The following is a 27,335-nucleotide window of genomic DNA, read 5'->3' on the forward strand; positions in this document are numbered from 1 at the left end:
TCCTACCTAATGACTTACCAGTTGTTTTTCAAAGAAATAAATGTTTTTTGTTTTGCACTTTTTTTTGTCTTTTTCCTAAAGATGAACAGATGGTCAGTGGAAATAGAGAAGAATCTCTAAAACACTAAGCTTTTACTTTTTTTTAAGGTCATCTTTGGAAAACAAGCTTCTTTTGGTGTGGCCTTATATTAAGTGGAACATTTGACTCTTATCTATTAAGCCATTTTGATACCCAAGGTTGCATATAGCCCATTTTGACTCATGTCTTAATGAGCAGTGCAAACCGAGGATATTCAGTATTTAATGAACATGTTTTCTGATGCTGAAAAGGCGATAATAAGTACATATGTTTTGCTAAAATAAACTGATTTTAAATATCCTTTATTTAATTGTGCAAAGAGAAAAATACTATGTGTTTTTGGAATGAAATGCTAATCATATCAATCTCTGTTATCCAGAAGTACCTTTTCATAATGTAAAATTTAAACACATTCAGTAGCTTCTTACTGCTTTTAGGTTGGGGATTAAAATCTTTGACCTGGTCTACAAGGTGGGGAAGGTGGGGGTGGGTGGGTACTGTCTGCATTCTCACTCCATCTTGTGCTTCCTTTTGTTTTCTGCCATTCATAACTGTGGACATTTTAGTTCCAAGAAGGTGTAGAGCAGCTCCCTCCCTTATGACCTTGGCATATGCTTCTCCTGCCTATCAATGTCTGGTTCTACTTTTACTCCCACAATAGCCTCCCCCCAACATTTTTCTTGTTTAGCTCCTACTGATATCAAGAATGACTTTTACCCAGAAGACTTCCTTGACCTTCAGACTAGGTGAAATCCTTGACCTTGAGAACAGAGTATTCTCTTATAGCACCATCAAATGCCTTCATAGCATGTCTCATGGTACAATTTTACTTTCATATATACCATATTTTGTTTAGTGTCTATCTGTGACCTGACCCACCCTACCACCTGCAACAGATTGTAAACACAATGAGGGCAGAGCTCTTCCACTCTTTTCCTTACTGCAAATCCACTGTCCCAGCACAATGTATGACAGACAGTAGGTACTATAAATATTTGTTACCTTAATGCCTAACTGTAGCTTAATCATCACATTAGAAATGATAGATACTAGTCATATTGATTATACTGTTTTAAAATGTTTTAAGTAGTCTCCAACTCTTAGCTAACAAAAGATTAAAAGGGGATTTGAGGTAGACTAAAGAGAAAATATTTACATGTGTAAATAGGGCACTCAAGACACATATACATGAAGTATTCTCCTTTTTAAGGTATCATTTTCATTCCATTTTCCCTACGACATATTCTGGTTCTCCTCCTAGATCTATAAACCTATCCTAAAAAGACTATGAGTTTTCTTGCTTTGAAAGTTGGATTTCCACAAACTCTTAAGAAAAATTGCTGGTTTGTTAACTCTCGAATTCATCACTGTATAGACATATGATCTTGAAAATTACATAAGATATAAAAGTTTTCGTTTCTTTCATTTGTAAAACTGATTGAATAATAGTACCTGTGCTATGAGGTCTCTGTGAGAATCAAATGATATAATATTTGTGAAGTGTCCAGCATATAATAAACACATAATATATGGTTACTTGCTTCTTATAGAAAAAGTTATGCTTGGTATATAGTTAAGCTCTGCCCTGTAAATGCACACATTTAGCGTTCGTTAGCTAAAGCAACACATACCCTTTGAGAAAAGGGTCTCTGAGTGATGAAAAACGTTTCTTTTGTCTAATGATTATTTATCAACCACATAAAGCAAATTTTCTCTTCTCCAATAAGGAGGAATGTTTTTTAAATCAACTATATGAGAGGAAATGGGTAGGAAAGCACACAATTAAATAAATTGATTATTTTATTCTTTACCTATTGTGGCTTCCAGAGCAGTTTATTTGACTGATCCCCAAACTGTTGATTCATGTTAGAGTTTAGTCAAAGCGAACACTTCTGATTAGCTTCAATACACAATAGTCACGTAATTTGAAAAGAACAGCAAAACCTCAAGGCTTTTAAGAAAAATTAAAGAAAAATAAAGTAGCCATTCAAATATAACACCTGCTGTTCCAGCTAAATTCAAAGAATTATTGAATATAGTAAAATTCTAAGAAAGTAATATATTTTTATATAAAAGAAACAAAATCCTATTTAAATGTACATGTAAAGGAGAAACAGGAATTGAAGTAAAAAATTGTGGTTTCTTCTCCAAATGTATATGACTTACGTATTAGATATACTATTCCTCTTTTAGGGTCTTCTGGAAGCATGCAACCAGATGCAAGCTGGATATCTTTTCCAACCAGATAAACTACAGTATTGACTTTGACACTGGAAATAAAACTCTTCAGTGCGGCCAACACGTTGACGACTTTAAGCTATGGTTAATGTGGAAAGCAAAGGTAGGAATTGCCATCTCTTTTATTAGGTCCTATTTATTTAGATACAAAGTATAGACTATTGTTTTTTTTTTTAGAGTTCTACTACCCCCAAATTATAGCCTAATTATTTCCTAAATATCTCTCAAAGAAAATGCTGTATTTTTAATTGCAAATAATGTGCATACACACACACACACAGTAATTAAAACAAAAATTTCATGAAAAAAACCTTATAACATATGAAATTCTCTAATATTTTCTACTTTACTCTATCTCATTTAAAGAAGAGCTGGTTGTGATCCACTTAATTAGTTCAACTATCCATTAATGTGCTATGACCAGCAGATCAAAAGATACAGATAAGCTCATTTGGCCTGAATTAAGCCAGAACATCAGAGAGCTGTATACCTGAACTACTTTGTTTGGCCTTGTGTAAAACTGACTGGACTGATGAATTTTTAGTATTTGTATTTATTTATTTTATCCTTACAGCAAACATAAGGTTTCTGGGTTAGAGGAAGATCAATTATTTACTTACAGAATATCTCAGTGTCAATTTCCCACATCACATTTCTCCCTTGGGTCAACATGATAAGGATATGTCATAGCACTTTACATATGCAAAGGGGATTTATACTATAGGAGAAGGAAATTAGGAAACTGGAATCTTATATACGAGCTGGGCTGAGAGAGAGAGAGAGAAAGAGAGAGAGAGAGAGAGGTTTCTACCCAGAATGAAAGCATTTGACTCCTGGGGAGATAAGAAAGATTTCATTGCCCTTTTGATGAAAGCAGATGGTTATACCACACAGGAGGCCAGCAGCAAGTCTAATACCTCTAGAATGTGGAAAATAAATAGATATGGTAAAAAAGGAGACATTCTGTACCTTTAAGTTCCAAGACTCTTTGTCATTCATGCAAGTTTGACAGTAATTTTGCTCAGCAAGCTCTCATCCAGAAATATGAAAATATTTTCCTTACTTTGACGGAAGTGCTTCTAGGTTTTATTTCATTGACTGTTCCATGTTGAGGGACATATGAAGACAAGCCCCAAAGAGTGAGCTAAGTTACTATGGGCATGTCCTCGAGAACCTTGTCCACTCCACACACTTGCCACCCTGTGAATCTCAAGGGGCTTCCCTCAGGTGTCGGTGCCAGAGTAGGTACACTTCTCCAGAATGATTGGTTAGCTTTTTGTCGGATGGTTATGGAACTCCTCGTACAAAATGCAAATGGGAAAATATGTTCTTTAACATGAATCACAGAGGCAAATTCATGATTCTTCTTTAGTGTATAGGATATTGGCACACATTTTCTCTTCTAACTTTATCTTTTATCAACTACTTTTTCCTAACCTTATTTACCCTGTTCTAATACAGGCTTTAAAAACACTTCTAATAGTGTATATACATTGATAACTCACCTTAAATTCTTTTTGGTAGTAAGGCATTGAAATAAAGACAGCATCAACTCTATAAAATGGACCTACCATTCATTGAATGTCTATCAGGTTAGGAATCTTTATATGTTATCTAGCTTATGTTTCCCAACAATTGTTTTGGGTAGGTATTATTATGGCTATTAAATAGGTAAAGAAACAGTAGCTTGTTGATGGATGAAAACTAACTCTAAGAAGCAGAATTGGCCACTCACCTAAATCTAAAATCCATTTTTTTCTATAAGTCCATATTGTTTTTCTTAATATAATTCATAGCACAACAGGAATGCCAAAAATTCACATAGGGTGGTGATGAGAAAGCAGGCTCATCATCTTTTGCACATGGATAATATTTCATAAAAATGGGGCCTAAACAGATGTTATATATAAGCACAGCCATTCCTGGAGCTAGGGGACAAAAACTCAGTATAATGGGAATGCTTTTCCCCACTAAAGAACATTTCTATACACCAGAAATTACGTTCAGGTAAATATCCATGGCAGGCTTGAATGGGAGGAGTTAACTTGCAAGTTTGTAGTATGAGGTATAGCTATTAAATATCTAAACATTTCATATGTGGTCCTCCATCAGTACTGTTGAGAAACTAATGGGCATTAGGAACAAAGTCTAGAGACATAAATGAAAAAAATTATATTTTTCCTTATTTACTATAATTATACAATGAATAATTCATGGATGGCAGAAAGAGGAGCCATCATTAATGGAATTCACATTTCTTACAAACAAAATTAATGACATAAAATACTGTGATAGGTTACAAAATAATTAAGGAGAAAATCATAACATTAGATTCTACAAACTTTGATTATATATGCAAAAACAAATATAAGGCAAAAGTTTCCTTTTAGATGAATTTTCTACATGGGTTGGGCTGGCTTTGGATTCATAAAATGAATGTTTTGGCCATGAAAATGCTATAGGGAGCTTAATTGTCCAAGAGCCCATCTGCTTCTCTTAAATTCATAATTACATTTGCCCCGAGGCTATGCTTCCGAAAGTTTTCTCCCAGCCAGTGGTTGAGCATGGCAGGGATTCTAAAGCATCCTATTCCTGAGACACAGGAGACTCTTCTGATTGCTGACTTGGTGTGAAGATTCCCCAATGACTTTTCTGAGTCTTCCTTGGACCTCATGGTAGTCTAGGATGCTTCTATTCCACCTTCCTTCTTCCCCTTCACTTAGGGTCACGCTTATTCACAGTCTGATGGCTCTCCCTGTCTAACTGCCCTTCCCACTGTCTTTCATGCAGGTACTTCCACTAATAAAACCCTTCCACCTTTAATCCCATCTTGGTGTCTGATTTTTGGAGGATCGGGGCTAACAGAGTCCAATAAGGTTTAGAAGAAAAGTACTATTGTCTTTACTATTCAATCTTTGTACTTTTCCAAGAAACTTAATGATGCATTCACAATAAGGACAGATGTCCTGATATTTTAAATTGACAATTCACTATGCATGAATGCCACCAAAAATTCTATATGGAAGATTGTGGAGATTAATAAGCTCTATGCCTACGACTTCCGTGATCCTTAGCCCTCTTTGTTAGAATTAAGAATAAGAATATTCTTTATCGGTAATTTCAATTAACTTTCCTGCAAGATTTTCTTGGTTTTTACAACTTATAGCTTCCCCTGAACCAGATTACCCTTAAAGAAAAATATTTGGCATAGTCTAAAGTAATAAAGTGCTTATCTCAATACATGAATCCATTGATATTTAATCATTCCTATTCTTAAGCATATCGAAGACTAACAATGCTTTTTCCAAACCAATATTTGTTTAAAATTGTGAGCCTTGACAGATCTGATCATATGTTAGTATAATGAAAATTTTTTCACATTTTGATTCATATATATATTTCCTGTGGAGAAACATAAGGCATTGAGAAAGGATAAGGAACAAAGGAGTACTAGGGGTAAGTATTTATAATTTTAAATAGGATGATAATTGTCAATAAGCAGGTTATACTTGAGCAGAAACTGAAGAACATGAAGAGGGGGACATGCTGATATTTAGTTAGAGGGAAGTGCAGTTAGAGGGAAACTCAATTTAAAAGCTTTGAGACAGAAGCATGTCTGTTGTGAAGACACTACAAGGAGATCGATGCAGTTACTTGTAGAGTGGAGTGAGCTGTTTAAAACATGGAAATAATGTGAGATAGGATATGAAAGCATTCCTCAGTTATTAATGTTTCCTAGAACCATTGCCTTTTGTCTCTGTTGGAAACAAGTTCTGATTTAAACAGAAAGTATGGCCTCTTGGGGCTCTTAACATTTGGCTTATTGAGTTGTAGATACAACGTTTTACCTTGTACTTGCATTGAGTGTCACTGAACTCATATATATTATAGGTCCAGTGGAATTCTATGCTCATTGTCGACTGCAAATGCTATGTGTGCATGGAGTGGCCAAGAATGGAAGACATGTATGTTGCATCTCTTTAGCTGACATGCATGATCCACTATCCCATTAGATTTTATTTACAACACGCAAGTCCAAGATAAATTTAGCATTACATTAAGTATGAAACCCTTCTGAGTATGGGGCCCTATATGACTGTACAGGTTTTATGCCAATGAAGCCAGGTCTGATCACAAAGGCTTAAGTAGAGAATTAATTGAGAATACACTAAAGTACCACCTCATATGTAAAGTCTCTACATTACACAAGCCTAGAATAACTGTGAATGCATACCCTCACCATGGACATAGATGTGAGGAAAAAACAAAGAGATCATTTAGGAAGTAATTTCAATAAATCAGGAGGGAATGATTGGGCTAGCATAGTGGCTGTGAATAGGTTAAGATATATTAGATTTGAATTACATTTTGAAGGTAAACCCAATGCAATTTGCTGAAATATCAGATGTGGAATGTGAGAAAAGGAGGAAGGTCAAGGCTAAGAAAAATTTAATGTTTTTGGGCCTTAGCAACTGAATGATAAAACTGATATATTATTGAGATTGGGAAAAACAAGTCTATACAGAAAAATCAGGAGTCCAGTTTTGGACATATCATTTTGAGATTTTTTTTTTTTTTGTCATCTAAGTGGAGATTTGAATAGACAGTTGAATATATGAGTCTGAGCTACAGAGATAAGGTCTCAGTTGGAAATATAAGTGGGAGAGTCATCAACCTAAAAAGCATGCTTTTTAGAGCCATGAGACAACAGAAATCACCAAGGGAAAGAAGGCAAATGGAGACAAAGACTAGCCAATTTTTCTGTGCCTCAGTTACCCACCTTATAGGGTTCTTTTAAAAGTAAATTAAACCAAGTGTATAAAGCTAATATTTTAACATTACCAATTGTTGAACTTCTGCTATATATACCAGATATGTAGTGTTAAAATATTCTGTGCATTATATAATTTAAAAAATTTGTTCCACATACTAGGCAGGTAAAAAATTCATGTCAAAATATTTAGTAAGCATTTGTCTAGGCAATGGAAGCTTAGAAAGGTTAAATAATTTGCCTCGAGTTCTACAGACAGTAGGGAGTAAAAGCAGTTTGAGGAGATAGAAATAAAAATGATAATAGATAACACCTACTAGTAGTAAGATAATGTCATATTATTTATTAAAATAAGTACATTTAAATAAAGTTTAGGAATTTCTTCAACATAATTTAAAGGAACTTACTTTAATGGAGACTTTAATTTTATTTGCTTAAATTATAGGGAACCTGTGGTTTTGAACCACAGATTAACATATATATGGAACTTGCAAAATACTGCTATGGTGTTTTAAAGGAAAAAGATAACTTTAAGCTTGTGTTTGATACAGAGGCAAGGACTTTACTTTTTGTTATTGTTATTGCTGTTTTCTTTATGACATAATTGTTTTGCTGAGTATTAATACCTGAATCTATCACCTATCTAATATTTTGAGATAATTTAAAAAGTATACTTAACAGTTATCATGAAGATTTTCTCTAAGTGCAATCATTTAGATTAAAAACATTTTTAATTTAAGTTCTTTGTCTTATAAGCCAAGGGTCCAAAAGACTTAATTGGATGATTATATTCAATCTTTTAATTTTTAAGACAATGAAAACATTTGGCTATAATTGCTTTTTTGATTTCTCTGGCACTGAATCAAGAGTAATTTAATTGTTCTTAGATTTTGGTTTTGGCAATGTTAAAACATGCAGTTGGATTTCTAGACAGTTGATGATATGACACTGGCAGGCTTTAAATTATATGATAATCTTTGGTAAATCATTATTATGGCACTAAGTATTAATAGATATTAATGAAAAATAGTGAGATTGTTGCTAACATTATATCCATCTTACTCTTCAAGGCCCAGTAAGTATCCAATGCATGCATTAAACCATACTAATAAAAGTACCTATTAGGATATAAAGATGCTTTATCTATCTTCTAAGTTGTCTCCCTCTGACTATATTGTTATCTTAGTTTTTGTGAGTCTCCCTCAGTCTTAAGTGGAAACTATATGAGAAGGAGTTTGTTTGTTTTTAATACTATATACATTCTCTGATAGTTAATTTTCCTCTCTGAAATGAGCTTTTATAATTTAAGTGAAATTTCTTATATATCTTTTTAAAAACATATTATTTTAATTTAGTTTTTATTAAATTTATAGAGGTGACATTGGTTAATGAAATTATATAGATTTCAAGTGTATGATGCTATAGTACATCATATATATATATATGTATGTATGTGTGTGTGTATATATATATATATATATATATATATATATTTCATTTGCGTGTTTACCACCCCAAATCCAATCTCCTTTCATCACCATATATTTGACGCCCTTTATGTATGTGAGAGAATTGAACTCATCGTGAAAGCCTAGAGTAGATCAATTCTGTCCTTTGAAGACTTTGGAAATGTAAACCCTCCTGTCTGTAGCCCCAGCCGTTACTTTAGTGAAGTCCTCTCCATTTTCTCCTGAATTACGATAATATTTTATCTACTAATATTCTCTCTTCAATTGTTCTCTCCGCTAATCAATCATCCGTACTCAGCCTAATATAATCTTACACAAATATAAAACTGGAACCCACCTTATTTGTTTAAATATTTTGAGGAATGGTGGTGGGATGACTGGCGAAAGATGCTTTGAAGAAATTGATAGACCAGAGCACGGGGAAGATGACTTACAGAGATAGGAAAATTGTTAAGAAATATAATAGGAGAAGTATTGGAGAAAGACAGAAGAGCCTGTGCCAGACTGGGCACTTGGTCAGGACAGCGACTATTTCTTTTATCTCTGTGTCCAGTGCCTGTCATGTATTAGGCCTATTTTTAAAATATATTAAACATTAAATTAATTAACATACTTCTGAAATAATTAAGGAATTAGGTAGAGCTTTAATGATACTTGTAAAATTTTAATCTTTGATTTAGCCAGAATTCACCAATGTCTGCTTCTGGTACTTTCCACCAAGACTTAAACATATCCCAAAAGGTTTTGCAAGAGATCAAGAACTCCAAAAAGTAAGTTTATAAGTGTGTGTGTGTGTGTGTGTGTGTGTGTGTGTGTGTGTGTGTGCTGTTTTTAATTTTAATATTGCCTTTTAAATAATGTGTCTGGTTAGTTTGATTGGTCAGTAGATAGTGTTCATGTGGTCCCAAGCCACTGTTTTAGTACTTGTATGGAGCAGAGTGAAATCTCAGGATTTAGTCATTTTGCATATTAATCCAGTCATCCTTTACATAACAGAAAAATATTTATTGGATTTTTAATATGAAATCAGCTGAGTTTCCTACTCTTTGTTAATGCATTCATCAGTTAATATTGACCAGTTGTTCCAGAGGTATAAAATGCATAAGATAGACGCTTAGTTCTAAGTTGCCTAGAAGGCTTAGTGGGAGAGAAGACAACTGTAAATAATTCCAATTCCTAAGAGCAATAGCGGAGATACTTAGAGAAGTGTTATCAAGCTTGAAATATTTATCATAAGGTTATCGAAGCAAAAGTCTAACAGACATTTTATTACAGATCAATGAACAACCCTGAAAAAAAATCCAAAGGAATGTCATCTTTACCTTAATAATTATATTAAAATAAGGAGGATCACCACCATTATATGATCTTTATCACATATATTTATTGTAAGTTTTTAACCTATCTTAAGCATGCATCGTATGTATACATTTTATAATATTACCGTCACTTTGAGTTATGCCAACATCACAACCACTTATCGCAGGCAATGTGAGAAACCCTAGGATAAGTTGAACACAAACCATCTGATATCAGTGTTTAAGAACATCAGCTTTTTATATTATCAGAAAATTTCACTAGGCTTGTTAAGTCCTAAGAGAAAATAGAGATTTTTTGTTTGTTTGTTTTGATCTTTGCTTTTCATAGTAATCCTCATTTAAATATTTTATGGTTTGAGACAAGTACTAAGAGACACTCTTAATTTTTTTCTTCTTTTCTTTAATTAAAGTTTACTGGGGTGACACTTGTTAGTAAAGTTGCATAGGTTTCAGGTGTACAATTCTGTAATATATCATCTATATATCACATTGCGTGTTCACCACCCAGAGTCAGTTCTCCTTCCATCATCATATATTTGATCCCTTTTACTCTCGTCTACCACCCCTCATCCCCCTTACCCACTAAACTATTGTCTGTGTCTATGAGTTTTTGTTTCTTCATTTGTTTGTCTTTTTCCTTTGTTGTTTTCAGTTTTATATTCCACATATCAGTGAAATCATATAGTTCTAGACCTTTTCTGACTTATTTCGCTTAGCATAATCATTTCAAGATCATTCCGTTTTGTCTCAAATGGTACTATTTCATCTTTCCTTATGGCAGCGTAGTATTCCATTGTGTATATACACCACAACTTCTTTATCCAATCATCTATGGAAGGATACTTTCGTTGTTTCCATGTCTTGGCCACTGTAAACATACAAGCGTTGTCTAACATACCAGCGCTATCTTCAACTAGGTAATTTCCACCAGCTGAGAGTTATAGACTTAGCAGCTGGCCCCTGGAGGTACCAACTCCTCCACCAGAGAGCAGTCCCTTTTAGGGCTCTGCAAGGAGGCGAGAGGGTTCGGAAACAATTTTAAAAAATATTGCAGGCAGTATCTAATATCCTGTTTCTTGGTCCTGTTATGGTCCTGTTGATTAATTAAAAATATTAAATAGGGAAGGACATTAAACAAAATGTCTGACCGTTAAAAGAGAACATATGTTAAGTCCCAAACCATAAAATATTTAAATGAGGATTACTATGAAAAGCAAAGATCAAAACAAACAAACAAAAAATCTCTATTTTCTCTTAGGACTTAACAAGAGAATATATATTTATATTTGCTTCTGCATTGCCATTATGTAAGAAGTTAAGTAACGGATGGCATCTGTGACATTTTAAAGGTAAACTGTGTGTAGAAGCAGAAGTTTAGAGAAGAGGGGCATGTTAAGGATTGATCGAATGAGCTCCTCTGGCTTTCCCGCATGTCTCTTTGCCCTATAATAATGGCCCAAGAATGTGCTAACATGATCCAATGTCATGTGTGGGGTGTTGCTTTAGGAGCTGTCCAAGGCAAACAGACAGAATATGTCTCTGAATTTTACAAAGAAACTGTGTTTTATTGCCAAACAGTGACCTTGTAGAAAAACTCAAGATGTATAATTTCAAATAATGAAAATTATAATACCAAAGTATGCTATTTTTTCCACTCCCTATTTCATTGTATCTCTTTTCCAGAACTTCTATTTGAATTGCCATATAAATATAAGCGAAATGCCACATGACTTTCATTAATGCCTCTTAGCACACTTGCATATTTTACGAGTTGGTTAATTGTGAATCGTGGAGTAATGAGAGCTACAGTACAAAGAAAGAGTATTCTGCTTTATCTCCCTGTACTAAGCCGCTTCTTAAAAATTATCCCTGGCAGTTTTAAATTGCCTGCAATTTACTTCAAGTTAATGATGGTTATGTAGCCATTTAGAATATTTACTTGTACAATTTCCTTTTAATAATATTTGCATTTACACACAGATCACTCCAAAGATTAAAGCACAAATGGGGAAGGCACAGCCATGATAAGCTACCAGCCGTGCGGGGGCAAAGTAAGTTTTTCTCAAATGGTCTTTTCCAATCTTGCCACAAGACAAACAGCTGTTGACTATTTTATTGATAAAATTGAAAGGGTTGGGAAGGATTTATGATACTAACATATGTAGTTGTATACCAAATATAAACACTAAATAAAAATATATCTACTGCTGAAGATAAGAAAGGAATAAGATAGATGATATCCTCTCTTTTAGAATTTTTGATTCTCTCTTATCTTATGCTATCAAAGATGATGAAAGGGAGTCATTCTTTGAACATAGATAGATAGATTCAAGTTAGTTCATGTATTTGTATAAAAATATTGCAAATCTGTTAAATGTGAGGTACTTTTCTTGGTGTGTTTAGAGTGCATAAGTAAATATGAAAGACAAAAATCTCTCCTCTTGTAAAGAAAGGAGAATTTCCATTGTGGACATTCAATAAATTAACACATATTTGCATTCTTGAATTAATTGAATTAAGACTTATGGGATTGAAATAATTTTCAGTATCATATAATAGTATTTGGTCTAAGAAATGAAAATATATAAGATGTTTTTCTTTTTCAAACAAAAATGAATAAAATGTTCTGTATTTTGGAGCAGAGAGCGATAAAAAGGAATGCCAGAGTCTAACGTATTAGTCTTTTGTTCCTGGCATTTTTATTTAAAAGGGGCTATGGCTTCTACCATGCTGCTATGCAATGATTAAATTCATTTTTTTCCCTCTGAAACACCATTTTTAATGTCCCCAAAAATCAAAAGCAGCTACCTCCATTTACAAGTCTCCAAAAGTATGTTAGCTATATTTCACAAAATGGAGTCAGGTGGCTCCACATTGATGAAATAATTCACGTTTTTCAGCTCCATGTTTGAGATAATCATGGCGAACATGAACTGAGCACTTACCATGTATCAGATGGGATGCTCAGCATCTTAACTTGTGTGATCTCATTTTGTTCTCTTTTAATACGATGAGTTAAATGATTTATTGTCTCCATTTCATGAGACTACAATTTAAAGAGTTTAAATAATGTGTCTAACATCATGCTGCTGATAAGTTATAAAACCCAAATTTGAAGCCAGCCAGGTCTCTTCTCAAGTGTGTATGACAAAGATCTGCCAAATGCCCTAGCACAATTCACATACACTACGCATCAGGGGAGCCATTGTCAAATCACTTGACTTAAGCAGATGCCTTTCCTCTTCTCTGAAATGAGAATCATAGTTGTGCCTATTCTGCAGGGTTGCGTGAGAAGAAAATAAAATTGTTAAATATTTTTGAAAATTTGAACCACTCAGCATGTGTTAGTTTTTTCCTTTCACAATGTATGCATACAAGTACATCAAATCATCATGATGTACACTTTAAATATCTTACAATTTCACAGGTCAATTCATTATCACTCAATAAAGCTAAAAAAAGACATTTTCTCAATGTAAAAAAATCAAATGATTCTGTTCTATCAAGGGGAGCTGAAAGTAGAGAGAAACATAGGATTGGATTTACAGAAAAGCATGAAGAGGGAAAGAATTTAATTTAGTATTTGTATATGTAACTCCTCCTTTATAGCCTATGAACAATTTACTTTAAAAGAGGATAGACAAAGAGGAAGGTAGATCCAATGAGAGACCACAGTCTTGGCTCTGCACAGACTCAGTGCGTAATTAATGTTAATTTTGAATATTTAATTTTTTACTATGTCAAATAGAACCAGGGATTTAAAAATATATACTGAGTAAAAAAGTTCCATACCTTTGGTTTTATCTGTATTAATCATTCAGGGTACAACCGAATATCGTCATGGTTCTTCATTACAGAGGACTTGTACCCTCCTGCTCTCCAAGCTTTGTTGCATTCATTCAAGTTTAATGTGTGTGAATTCTATATTTTAGAAATAAAAAAAAAAAACCCATGAATTGGCATATTCTTTTCAATTGTTCTTCTACCAAATAAATAAGACATTTCATGACCAAAGTTATTATGCTACAGACTTTGATAGCCTGTGTCTTTGTGAAATATAGGGAACAGCAGTTGAATTATCTAAGTGTAATGTATGCCTACATAAGAATTACTGCTTTAGAGAGGAGCGTGATCTGGTTTGTCAGACTTAGGAACATAAATCTGTTTTTTCCCTATGCATTATGCATGATAGCCTATCATTACATAAAGGCTATCAAAGACAGATTAAACATTTCCTTATCAAAAAGTACACCTCAAGTTTCTTTGCCCCTATATTCATAATTTTAGGTATTGGTTTTATTTCTTAATGGACACTTTGAAATAAGAACATACCAAATCATGATACTATCTTAATATGCATACTATGCTTATATAAACTAGTTAAAAGAATACTTTCTTCCAATATAAATTCTATATATTAAGCAAGTATATTATGTAGAGTTTCTAGACATTTACAATCTGATTTATTCAGTAGTGTCCTGTTAATGAGAAGGAATCTCTAAGAATTGTTCTCGCTATTACTTTGAGGTATATAGCATTTTCTATTATGTGGATGCCTATTTTACATGTGGTTGAAAATTTATGACATTTAAAGACAGAATAATATCCATTAACCTATATCACCCCCGCCCCAATATGGATTTTTTTTTTTAAGTTCATTCCAGTCAAATTATTTTAACCACAGAACAGGGAACCATTCCCATGTTCCCACGGCTGTGTTCTCTCAACCAAGGATCTGTCACTGACCTTGTATCACACGGAACAATGCGTGAGTTTGCCTTCCATAACTTATGGGAATTCTATAACAACAGGTCCTTTCTGGCTGCTAAGAGACTTAGTTTAATCTAAAAGTCTTACAGGGATATTAGTAAGTTCATTTTTTTTCTTTTGAAGTGCTTCCAAACATAACACCAAATATTTTTACCGCAATGAAGAACATGCATTTAACCAACAGAGATAATTACCAGAGAGACTGTGTCTCCAGAACTCAGGGTACAGCGGGGTGGACCAAATGAAGAAAACAATGTATTTTTTAAAATTTTATTTTCAATATAAAGTGCTAGTATAGAATTATGCACAACATATAGAGGGAATGTGAAACATGTATATACATCCAAAAGGAGTTCTGAAATATTTAGATTTTTACCAGACAGATAATGCGGAACGATGATAATCAAAGTTACGTGGAAACTGAGAAATGCTTTAAATAAACAGTTTGATGTTGCTGGAGTAGAGTGTTAGGAACAGAGTTTTGTTTTAAGTGGCTAAAGAATTAGAAAGCCTTAAATTTAGTATTTCAATAATGTGAAACTAGTAAAGTGAATTTAATAGGGGGTAAGATAATGAGACTGGTATTGAAGAGGGGAAGAAAAAGACATTGATTCTGATGGCAGTTTCCAGAATGGATTAGAGCAGGAGGAAGGCTTGAGCTCAGAACATTAGTTTTAGAGGCCATTACAATATTCCAGGAAAGGATAAGGGCCTAGCAGTGCCAGATAATAGAGAATCAAGAGCTATTTAGGAAGTAAAATTGCCAAAATGCACTGGGAAGATTTTGTGCAGAGAGCCTGACATTTCTAGCTTGAGAGACAGTTAGATCTGATTGGCACAGAAATCCAAAAGGGGAGCCATTAGCACAACGCCACTGGTCTGTTTAGCTTGCATACCATAAGTAAACTGGAATTTATAAATTTATAGGGCATAGCGCTCTGGAAAATATCTCACAAGCTCTGTAACCATCTGAGTATAAAGTAGAGCTATTTCATGATCGAATAAGCTCTCTTCTGAGTCATTAATGTAGCATCACACATTGCTTAGAGACTTCATATGTTAACGTAGGTCATAGAGCATCCTGAACCAGCAAGAAAGGACCTGGGAACAATTTGGCAATTCCATCCAATACCTCTCCGTACTTTGTGCTTTACGATTGCTTATATCCTTGAAATTCTTAGTAAAGCTTAGTACTGGACCAGAAATCTGGTTCATTTCAGTTGATTTGACAGCCAGCCTTTGCATTATCTCAATGATTATCTGACCAGGAGACTGAGAAGATAGGTTTAAAGAGTGGTCTGAGTTAACTCCTTAAATATTTTCAGTGCAGCCCTGCAGTGCAGGTGTGGGCATGGAACGTAGAAAAGCTATCGTGGCACTGGATTGACTCTAGCAGTCTGTCTCTTGCTGAGCCATGTTTCCCTCTAGCCTTGGATTCTTCACTTTTCTATCTTAGCTCAGTTGGTCCCTAAACTCCATTTGATTGAAGAGTCAATTTTTTGTTTGTTTTTTTTCTCAAAAGTCTGGCTTTGATATTAGTGCTTCATCTAGGACACAGCTTTTAATATTCATTTTGCCCAACCAGCCCCTTGCTTTTCCCCGTGGGCTGCTCATCAGACTCTTAATCCCCAGCCCACATCAGGAGTTAAGAATATCAGCCCCAGTCGGGGGCGGGGCCTCACGTGTCACCTTCATCGTTTGCTGCAATTTGAATGGTATCCAACTCTTTCCATCAAAAGTGCACCTACTCTACAAAGTTCAACCCAAAGCACCGCCTTCCTGATTCTTTTTCCTAATCCAAACCCCCAGTATGGAATGTGGGTACAAATTCAATAAACATTTTACAAGAATATTGACATTTATTCCTCCAGTCTAATATGAGATTTCTTATCTCTAGGTCCCCGTGATAGTTTTCCCTTCACAAACACAGTAATTAACAGACGTTAAATCTTTGTGATCTTCATTCCCACTAGAAAAAAATCTTTGCAAGAAGCTTGATAAAATTATGATAATGGCTATGCTGATCTGTTATTTAAGCTTATACGGGAATAATAGAGATCCCATTAAAGCCGCATCTATATATTCTCAAACTAAACAACCATTTATAAAGAACACAGGTATGCCTTAAAATCTGTAGTTCATTGGATATTTAACAGTCTTATCTTCGCTCAACTTTTGCTTATATTCCGAAATTTCCTGTTAAAATAACTTTTACTTTTCTTAAGTAGCTTTGGCACATCTAGTTGCAAACCTTACCATGTTTTTAATTATAAAATAATTAAATTAGCTTTGGTCAGTAAATTCTACCAGTACTTTATGAGGCTACAGTCCTTGAAAAAGCTATGAATATTTTTGCTATTTTTACTTTAATAAAAACAAATAATCTAATTGGGTTCTACAATCTCCTAAGTTTACATCACCGGTAAACTGCATTACGAAAATCCTATTTAATCGTTTGTTGAAAATCTGAGACTAACTAATAATACACTTCATCTTTGATAGCTATTTTCCAGTTTAAAATCACTTTGGCATAATTAATTTATTTTTGCTGATTTTGTTTTCTAAAGTAGGTATAGTTGCAAAGTCGGTGAAAATAAAAAGTATAACAAAGGGGTTAAGAGCGTGGATACTGGCCCCAGGCTTCCTAGGACCAGTGCCAGCTCCGCCCCTCACTAGCAAAGCAAGTAGGGCAAATTCCCTATCTCTCTGCATTCACTTTCCTGTTCTCTATAATGAATAATCATCGTACTTCCTCATTGGTAAATAGATATGTTTGTATCCATTAAGTTCTTTAAACAGTGCCTGGAATGTAGTAAGCCCTCACTGCATGTTAATATTATTATTTTTTAAATTTTTATTAAATTTATTGGGGTGACATTGGTTAGTAAAATTATATAGGTTTCAAGTGCACATTTCTGTAATACATCATCTATATATCGCATTGTGTGATCACCACTCAGAGTCAGTTCTCCTTCTATCATCATATATTTGACCCCCTTTACCCTCTTCTATTACCCACCCCTTGACCCTCTGATAACGACTAAATTGTTGTCTGTGTCTATGGTTTTTGTTTGTTTGTCTTGTTTGTTGCCTTCAGTTTTATATCCCACATATGAGTGAAATCATATGGTTCTTGACTTTTTCTGTCTGACTTATTTCACTTAGCATGATAATCTCAAGGTCCATCCATGTTGTTGCAAATGGCAGTATTTCATCCTTTCTTATGGGTCAGTAATATTCCATTGTATACATGTTAATATTATTAATACAACAATCACAGACTTTCAAAGTGGTTTTCGAGCTCCCTGTTCAAAACTCATATTCTTTCTAGTTTGTCATTCTGCTCTTCCATGTATAAAGACATGGTGGTAAAGGCATGATGTAGAAGAAGTAGGCGATCATTGGTCCTGGAAGTATGGGTAGAAATTTGGCAGGTGGCAGTGTCAAGAAAGTATGATCCTGAACTATTTTAAAAAGAAAGATGTAAAGATTATGAATTACTTAAGTGAAAAATATTTCAAATAATTTAACGAAACCAAAAAAATTGAAAAATTTCAATTGTGCTCTGGCTCTATAACTTTGTTTCCCAAGTACAAAGAACATTACCTTTCTGATAAAATGAGCAGACTTTATCAGAAAATGTAACATTAATCTAGAAGGAAGAGACATGTCCTTATCAGGTAAAGAAGTTTTACATAAAGTTTAGCCATGAATTATCTTTGATCCATGGTCAGTTTGCATATGTGTCTCTCATGTTAGCCTGCCCCATGAGCTCAGTGTCTACCAGTCTGAGATAACAGGAAGAATACAGGTTATTTTTGAGGCTCCTACTCCCTATGTTTACCAATATAAAGAGATAAACGGAAAATCTATGAGAGACTTGGGGATTTTAGAGACAGCAATCAACACATTTGGGTCAAAACAATAAATGCTAACGTTTGCTGGGGTGGGTCCTGTATTCCCAGGCAGATTGAATAATCTTGGCTGCAGAGATCTCGCATGTATTTGGAGCTTGTACTTGGAACTCTCCCATGGTTTCCGATGTTCTCTTGGCAACCCTGCAATCCTGTCGGGGGGCATTTCATCACTGCGGTCCCTTTGGAATTTCCCATGACCCATTTAATATTTCACAGATAGTTAACACTATTTCTAATTCTCAGCTTTCTTATTTCCATTCATCAACTCATTTAAAGGTAAATAGAAATAGAAGGGAAGCCATACCCAAATTATCTTTAGTTTAGTCAGGAGCGAGAGGTATGACATAATTCAAAGTTTATGTTAATTCCCTTTGCTCAGATCACATATCTCAGAGAATCACTGGCATAATTAAAAGTGCAAAAATCTTATTCAACCCAGTTCATTTGAGCACATGCACTCTATTTCAGTGATTTATGGAGAACTTTGAAAATCAACATTACTCAGCCCCTCTCAAGTCCTATGGATTGATCCTTGTATAATTACAGCAATTGCATTCAGTAACTGTGTTATAAATTAAAATTTCCTGTGAACAGATGATATATTATCATAATTCAACTGTGTTGGATTCTTGTTACAATGACTCAGTATTGAAAAATAAATGCCTCCAGGAAATGAGATGACAAAAATATGAAAATGCCAACTGTATGGAGTTGTTTTATAGCTTTGTTAAATTTGGTCTCTACTTTTTCCTTGATTTCCAAAATTAAAAATATTTCTGTGACTCCCCCCCCTTATATAAGAGGAACAATTTTGCATCACTTTGCTTTTATTTTTTTGCATACCTATCACTCCCTAATTTCAAGGCCACTAAAAGTGGAGACTTCCTGAGTGTTGTGAGGCAGGGCTCAGGCCAGGTAGGACATGTGATATGGCAAGGGCCGCGAGGGGCTGGATTATTAGGTGATTGATTCACACATGCACCAGTCCTCACAATAGGGCACACACCTAATGGGATCACGTACCAGTTAAAGACAATTTCGTGGGACTTGGCTAAATGTTGCTACTTATTGGTGACCCTTAGAATTTGTTACAAAAATCAGTTATTTCTGTTTCCTAGGAATGGTATAAGCTTCGTAGATGTACGTGCTCTAAAATTGGCATCGGAAGACTGTACATCAAAATATCACAGGCATTCTGTTCAAATTGAATACTGTTTATTTATTGCTGTCTTAATTGCTTAAAAAGAATTCTTTGTATTATCTTAGTCCCAAGAAAAACTTGGGATTCAGAGCTACAGAAGGCAATAGCTATTTAAAAGAAGACTGAAGATTTGAAAGTATTTAAAGACAATACAAGATCAAAATACAAAAATCAACTTCATTTCTATACACTAGCAATGAACAACCTGAAAATGAAATTAAGAAAATAATTCCACTTACAATAGCATCAAAAATAATAAAAATCGTTGGGAATAAATTTAACAAAAGGAATGCAAGACAAGTCTACTGAAAAATGTAAGGCATCATAGAGAGAAATTAGGCACCTAAAAGAAATAAAACCATGTTGCTGATCAAAGTTTCCTTAATGGAAGTTATAATATCAGTAAAAGACTAATGCTCCCCCAATCTGCAGATACAACACAGACCCCATCAAAATCCCAGATGTGATTTTTTGCAAAAATTGAGAAACTGATCCTAAAATTCATATGGAAAAGCAAGGAACCCAGAACAGCTAAGGCAATCCTGAAAAAGAGCTAGTGTCAAAAATATTATCATGCCACGGTCCTTCTGAATTTTGGGGCTTAACCATGGTTGTGACAGTTCTTTCACCAGGTGAATTCATTGCCGTGGCTTGTAACATGGGTAGACTGTGTATACTTTGTTCTGCAGGCAGAAACTTCAAGATGAGACAAATGTTAGAATCCAAAAATTCATCATGGATTTATCCAAGAAGTAATATGGATTTTAGATGCCATTTCCATTGTGTTTGGGACAAAGATGTCTATAGTTGCTTCTGTTGCTAAAAAACAAAATTTTAAATTTTCTGTTGATTGGTGTTCCTTATAGCGGAGTCACTAATGATAAGCTATACGGACACAAATAATAGACGTGAGCATGTTCAATAAACATAAATCAAGAAGGGAAATTTTACAAATAGAATTAAAAGAGCCTATATTTTACAACTAGTGCTACATGAAAATTTCTACTTTGGCAGAAGATCTGAAATATGAAAATAACAATGAGTCATAAAAATTTGAGGGAAATTAGTGTTTAATAGGATCCCATTAAATAGGCTTCTGACTGATTCTTCTCAGGCAAGGGAAAAGAGAGAAGTTTATGTCAGAGTTTCTCTCCTTAATTTCAAATGACTGGCCACTCAGTGGGTCTTCTACATTTGTTGCCATGACAACAGATGTGTGGAAGTAGAGAGACTATTGATTATGGCTCTTTAGAAACTCAGTCACATGTTTGATAGGATGATACAGCTCATAAAAAATGACAGTGCCATATATTGCTCCTTAGGCTCAGTGAGTTCTCCTTTAGTGCAAGCTGTCCTCCTAACCACCCCATCAATTTTTATGATCTCAAACCCTGGTGAGTCATTCGCTCTCGATCCAGTGATCCTCATAGGCTATCGTTTCTTCAGACCACATAAATTTCCCCAATGTTCTCCACTGCAGAAGCTACTGCTGTGCTCGGTACACATGATTACCAGTTTGAACGTTTTCCTGAAGCTTGTTTGTCTGCAGCGGAAGAGAAAGTTCTTGCTTACCTGACCTGTGGAGACAATCAACTGAGCTATGACTCCTGACTCTGGTTATGTATATGTCCCCACTGCAGCCGTTGATGACTCACAGGAAAATGTTTCCCAAAGGATAAGGTTTCCTTTAATCATAGATACTTCTCATATTCAGTACATCATTAGCACTATACGGACAGGGCCTCTGTGTGGAACCATTTTATAATCAGTGCTAATGACATGAGTGCCAAGAATACAATTAATGTATGTGCACTGATTGATAACACTGAATACATTTCATTGAATGGATATGCTTGGAAAGCTGGCTCTCTCATTGGACAGTAACCCTGTCTGGGGCAGGGATAACGTCTTATTCTATTCTTGGCAAATAACAGGAGTACTAGTGATGCCTCGTATATCGAGGAGTGTCATGCACTCAGCTGTCCGAAGGCAATACTTCAGGGTTTTGATAATACTATCTCTATATTCTTTATGTACCATGTGTTGTTTCTCATCCCCTGTTCATAGTAGAGAAATGGTAGAGAAGGAGTTTAGAATAATTAAATACAAAGAGCATATCCTACCTAAAACTGCACATACATAAAAATGACATTAAAATCAGGAGTGAATTCTTTCATTAACGGGACACAATCCTAAACAAGTCATGCAATATCCTGAATTCCAGGGATTTAGGTGGGTGTTTCATGAGGAAGAAAAATCAGACTTTATCTGATTACCTTTCACACATTATCTTGCAAAGGTTTCTGTGGTATTCTCCTTAATCATTAAGCAGTTTTCTACACTGCGCTATTAGAGAAAGATTACTTGGCTGGAATTCAGTGCGTTAGGTGTTCAAACCTTTTTTTGTCTCTAGTAGTTCTTTAACTCTGGGTCATGACTCCTGTATGTTGGCCCAATCTAGAGGTTTGCCAGGGGAACTTCTTTAAAAAATACAAATGCATAGACCTACTTCAGTCAAATTAAATCAGAATTTCTGAAGTTGTGATCAGAATATTGGTGTTTTTTTTTTTTTCTAAAGCATCCTTAGGGATTCTAAAATGCAGTTAAAGTTGAATCACTGGCTTATAAGCCAATAAATTTAAATAGAAACGTCTGACCTCACTGAATTCTATCCCCAGAATGGCCTTCAAGAAATTGCTTAGTTTCTTGAGAGAATACATGTACCCATTTTCTGTATACAATATTTTGCCCTATCGCAACATTTGATGAAAGATCAAATATATTTACCCTGAGCCTAAATAAAGTATGCAATTGACCAAAAGAGCTCATTATCTGAGTATTTAATATGTTAATACAGTCATGTGCTGGATAATGCTTCATTCACGGATCTTTTCTAGACCTACATCCTAGATTTGTTATATTTCTCTATATTCTCCCTCTGGAACCTCTCCCTAGATATAGGTGTCTCTATCTTCTGACTTAGCTACAGGTCCCTGAGAACTATCCTTCTTCAAGGAGACAGCTGCTCCTTTAGTCTTATTCCTTTGAGCTATTTTGAACAGTTGAAAGAATTTACTGGGAGCTACCTTAATCCCATCTTTGATTTCAAACTAAGTACAGTTAGAGGAACTTGTTAGGATAATGTCCTTCTATTTTCAAAGTATAAATAATGAGTTTAAACTGGAGCCACCTGAAATGTGTATAATCTGTATCTAATGGTCAAAACTCTAATGTCAGGCCTTGAAAAAAGAAATATTTACATGAGATTTTGACCTCCAAATATATTGGACTTCTACGTTGCTCACAGAGTTAAATATTATTTTTTAAAAAACTGAAATTCTCTTGCCAAATGAAATATCTCCCAGATATTTTAAGTAAGTAAAGCAAACCTCTAATAAATGATCCATAAAAACATAGAAATACAAATTAATACTGGAGAAGTGGGGCTTCAAATATAGATTCTAAGAGATTTAAAAAATCATAAAAATATTCAAAGACATAAACAAATGCTAGTAATTTTGAAAGACATATTACCATCATTTTCTCAAGCAGAAATAGAAAAGGAGAAGAAAGTGAAAACATTAAAGGAATCTATTCAGTAACTTTGTTGCACTATGACTAGAGGTGTACGTCAGGCTCTGGTCATTTTGTAGATGGGTTTTCCATATCCTCAAGGAACAGAGAGTCCCAACTTTGTACAAACTACTTTATCAGACAATGAGGAAAGAGAGACATTCCCCAATCCACGTGTGTTGCTATTTCACACATTTGTTTCAATAAAACCAGAATTGAACAGTATGGTAAAATTACATTGTATACTAAACGGCTTTGTGAACACTGAGGTATATATCCTGAATGAAATGCCATCTAATGATATTTAGCAGTGTATGCTCATCCAAAAGAAGACTCAATATCTTGATAAAATGAAAGACTCTTAATCTTTAAATGCAAAGCAGTTTCCATCAAATTCTCAACAGGTGTTTTCTGTTTATTCTTCACATCCTCACAGTCTGATTTCAAACTTCTTATAAAGCAATACAGAGCCAAGAATAGCCAAGTCAGTTTGAAGTACAAGGAAGAAGAATTCGCTTTACAGAATGCAAAACTTTCTGCAAAGCTCGAGTAAGTCAGACAGTGGGGTACTGGAGTAGAATGATATATCACTAGATGACTAGAGTTAAAAATGAGAATTCATACATATGTAATAAAAAAGTAAAAATGTGGACAAGCATGATATACACCAATTTTAGGATTAATAATTTCCTTCTTGAAAGGGAAGGAGAGGAATGAGATGGGAAATAATTCAAATGGTGTTTCAACAAAATACGGAAAGTTACATTTCTTTAAGTATAAGCAAAAATGAAAAAAATTGTTTATCTACATGATGGATAAATGGATATTTGTAAAAATATCTTCTATGGGATAGAAATATTTCATAATTAAAAAGCAAATTACAAACTCATTTTGGTAAAGTTGAGGAAGTTAAACTGACAGTCAGAAAACTTGAATTTTAGTCCCTTCACAGCCTCTAATTATCTCTATTTCTTGTCCAGCTGTCAGTTTTTTTTTTTTTTTCATTTATAAAATAAAGCCGTCCAAGTTGATATGTGGTTTAAGGGCACAGTCTGTGCCTTTACACACCGAATGGTAATGTCCCTGGCTGCCCCAAACCATGTGCTCAGGAGTTTCAATGTGCTTTGAATTTTAGCTGGTTGATAGGTTAGCCTGTGTCTGTCCAATAGGTGACTAGTTCTTAACCCCTCCTGTTTATTCCTCTGAGGACACGATCGTGATGATATCATCAATGTAATGTACTAATTGGCTCTGAATGTTTCTCATTTCCAAGTCCATTCTCACTTAATCATCGCAAATGTCTATAAATGCAAAGACCCCTGTGGGGAAACAGTAAATGTATACTGAGTTCCATCCAAAAAAGAATGCAAACTGAGCCTGGCTGGACTCCAGTTTTGTATTAAAAAGAGGATCATAGCCAGGTCTATTCAGGAGTACGGCCCCTGCTGATTTCTCTCACTTCCTGTACACTTTTCCACGTTCCACACAGCTGAAGCAATCAAAGATACCACCTCACATAATCCTCCATCCTCCATCCATACTTAACCTCCAGAGTATCTGCTTTACATACCGACCAGACAGACAGTTCACAGGAGATTTAGTAAGAAACAAAACTCCTGCTTCACTACTCTTAACAAGAGTAGTTAGTGCTCTCTTGCGGTCCTCCAGGCAATTCTCCAAGCTGACACTTAGCATGGTCAGGTAAAACTGGGCACAAGGCAGATGTAGACAATATTCCGTGAGAAAGGTAAGGGCCACATGACCATTCACTCACTCGTGCATTTGGGGAAAAGCAATGCACTTCAGAATATTTTTGCAGTTATACTTTCCAATTTGTAACCCAATCGACACCTTAATAGTCTCTCCAACACAGAATCTCCATACTCTCCCTCCCACTTTGGTTAGTGGGCCTCTCAGAACGCCACCTCTGCTCCTCAAAGGATTACTGGACCTTGGGCACCCATACCTGGCAAAACTAAAGCATTTTGTGAGTGTTGCTCCCTGGCTACTTCATGCAAACTGGTACCTCAGACCTCAGATTCCCCACCCGGGGCTGGGTGGTTAGACGAGCAGAGGGGCTCTCAGGCTTTTTCGTATCCGATCGCTTTAATTGAGAGGATAAATAAGCTCAGTTAGGTGACTGGAGTTGCGATTGATCTTGTCGGGCTTGGTTTTATTTGTTATCATGGCAGCTCTATCTCAGTTTTTCACTTAGTCCTAGGGCACGTGTCCTTCATTTTGTAGCTTGGTCCTTTGTCCTAAAACTTGGCTTTTGTGGCATCTCAACCGAATGCTCAAGGCCTTCAGCAAGGTCTCGGCCCTGAGCCTGGACTGGGGCTTCCTGTTGCAGTTAGTCCCATGGCAGCTGCTCTCTGCCAAGTCTCACCGAGTCTTTGTGGGCTCATGTGTAACTCAGCTCGGGAGACCCACCGGGAGTCCACACGCGAGCTTCCCCAACCTCCCTCTGCACAGAGACCTCTTCTCTGCTACACGGTGCATGAATCCCAGCTGCTCCAGTCCAGAACTTCAGCTGTGCCTTCACCATGGGCTGCAGCTCCTGACACCGCAGCAGGGAAGTGCTCCAGGGTGATCGGGAAGGGTGATCCAGGCGCTCTGTGGTTCTCTTCTCTCACGGACCATGGTCCCACTGCCGTGGTCAACGCCAGGGAGCCGTTGTCTCCGATGCTGCCCAGTTTGGTGGTTACTCTTGGCTGGAGGACAAGCACAGTACCAATTACTCTGTCCGGCCCGACAGTGGACGCCTGACTGTCTTTTCTGGGGCGATTTTTTAAAAATAGGCAAATCTGTATGTTTTCATGAAAGTACCAGCAGATGTCAGCAAAAGGCAAGGCAGTGATATATGGATTTTGTATTGGAATGGGAAATGTTTAATTTTCAGAGTCAGAGTTTGGTCAAATATCTCAATTTTCTAAATGTAATGACTCCGCTTATAATTTTCTTTTCTTTTGCCGGTCGGGGTGTGGGGGGCAGGAGGGTGGATTGGTGGTGAGGCCAAGAGGGGTCTGATATTCCAGGGAGCAGCAGATCTATCAATCCCTCTATTGTTCTGACCTGTTATATGACCCAGAATTCACACTCAGAGGGTATTCACAAAGAAATCTTCCGTTTGAAGGGGCCAGTACCCCATGACATCATATGCCTGACCAAGCGAGCCTTACTTCTATGCCCCTAGGTTTGATTAAACTTACAATAGGTTTCTTCCCCACTCAGCCCTGACCTTCCTTTGCTTTGGGTATTTACTTCAGACAACTTGGAAATTCTTTCTCTGTCACTTTGAGATACACAGTTTTTTAAAACTTCTTGCCAGTTTTAGAACCCAAGGCCATCTTTCTCAAGGACCTGGGATCCATGCCTTTGAAATGTAAACATCAGGTAAGACAGTGCCTCTATGTCCCAGGTTCTGTGGGAGAGCAGGACCCTAACTTTGGTGGGCACCTGGCTCCACGTTGTGAAACTACCTCCTGTCATGTAGATATAAGAATAGTTGTCCTTCCCGTGGATCAGGCCAGTTAGCAAACACAGAGGCCCTACCTTCATCTCCCCACTGCAGTTCTTATAGAACTTTATTTCAGCTGAGCTCTGGCCTCTGTCACCTACTGGAATAGTCTTGAATAATGTCTTCCTTACATGATTCACTTTGGTGAAATTTATGCTTTGACATATCAAACCAGAATTTATTTAAAAATCTCTAAGTTATCTTTGCATTTGTAAAAAGTATGGTATTCAGCATATTTAATATTATGTGCACATTCAAATGTAGGCTTAGGATTTTTTTTTTTTTTTGGCTCAAGATTTTTGAATGTGAAGTACTTATGTGTGAGAGAATGTATGCGTTTTTGTTCCTACAAAAAAATTTCATATAACCATAATGATGGTTATACATATCTGTGAACATACTAAAAACCATTGAATTGTACCTTTTAAATGGGTGAATTGTATGGTATGTGAATTATATTTCAGTAAAGCCGTTATAAAAA

General features: G+C 35.5%; 1 pseudogene; it reads left to right on the top strand.

Moving 5' to 3' along the window:
• Window positions 1–25,402, top strand: part of LOC117011692 (glutamate decarboxylase 1-like) — a 41,426-nt pseudogene extending 16,024 nt beyond the window's left edge.
• The last annotated feature ends 1,933 nt before the right edge of the window (window positions 25,403–27,335 follow it).

The sequence above is a fragment of the Rhinolophus ferrumequinum genome, chromosome 19 (genome assembly GCF_004115265.2).
Source record: "Rhinolophus ferrumequinum isolate MPI-CBG mRhiFer1 chromosome 19, mRhiFer1_v1.p, whole genome shotgun sequence".
Taxonomy (NCBI): domain Eukaryota; kingdom Metazoa; phylum Chordata; class Mammalia; order Chiroptera; family Rhinolophidae; genus Rhinolophus; species Rhinolophus ferrumequinum.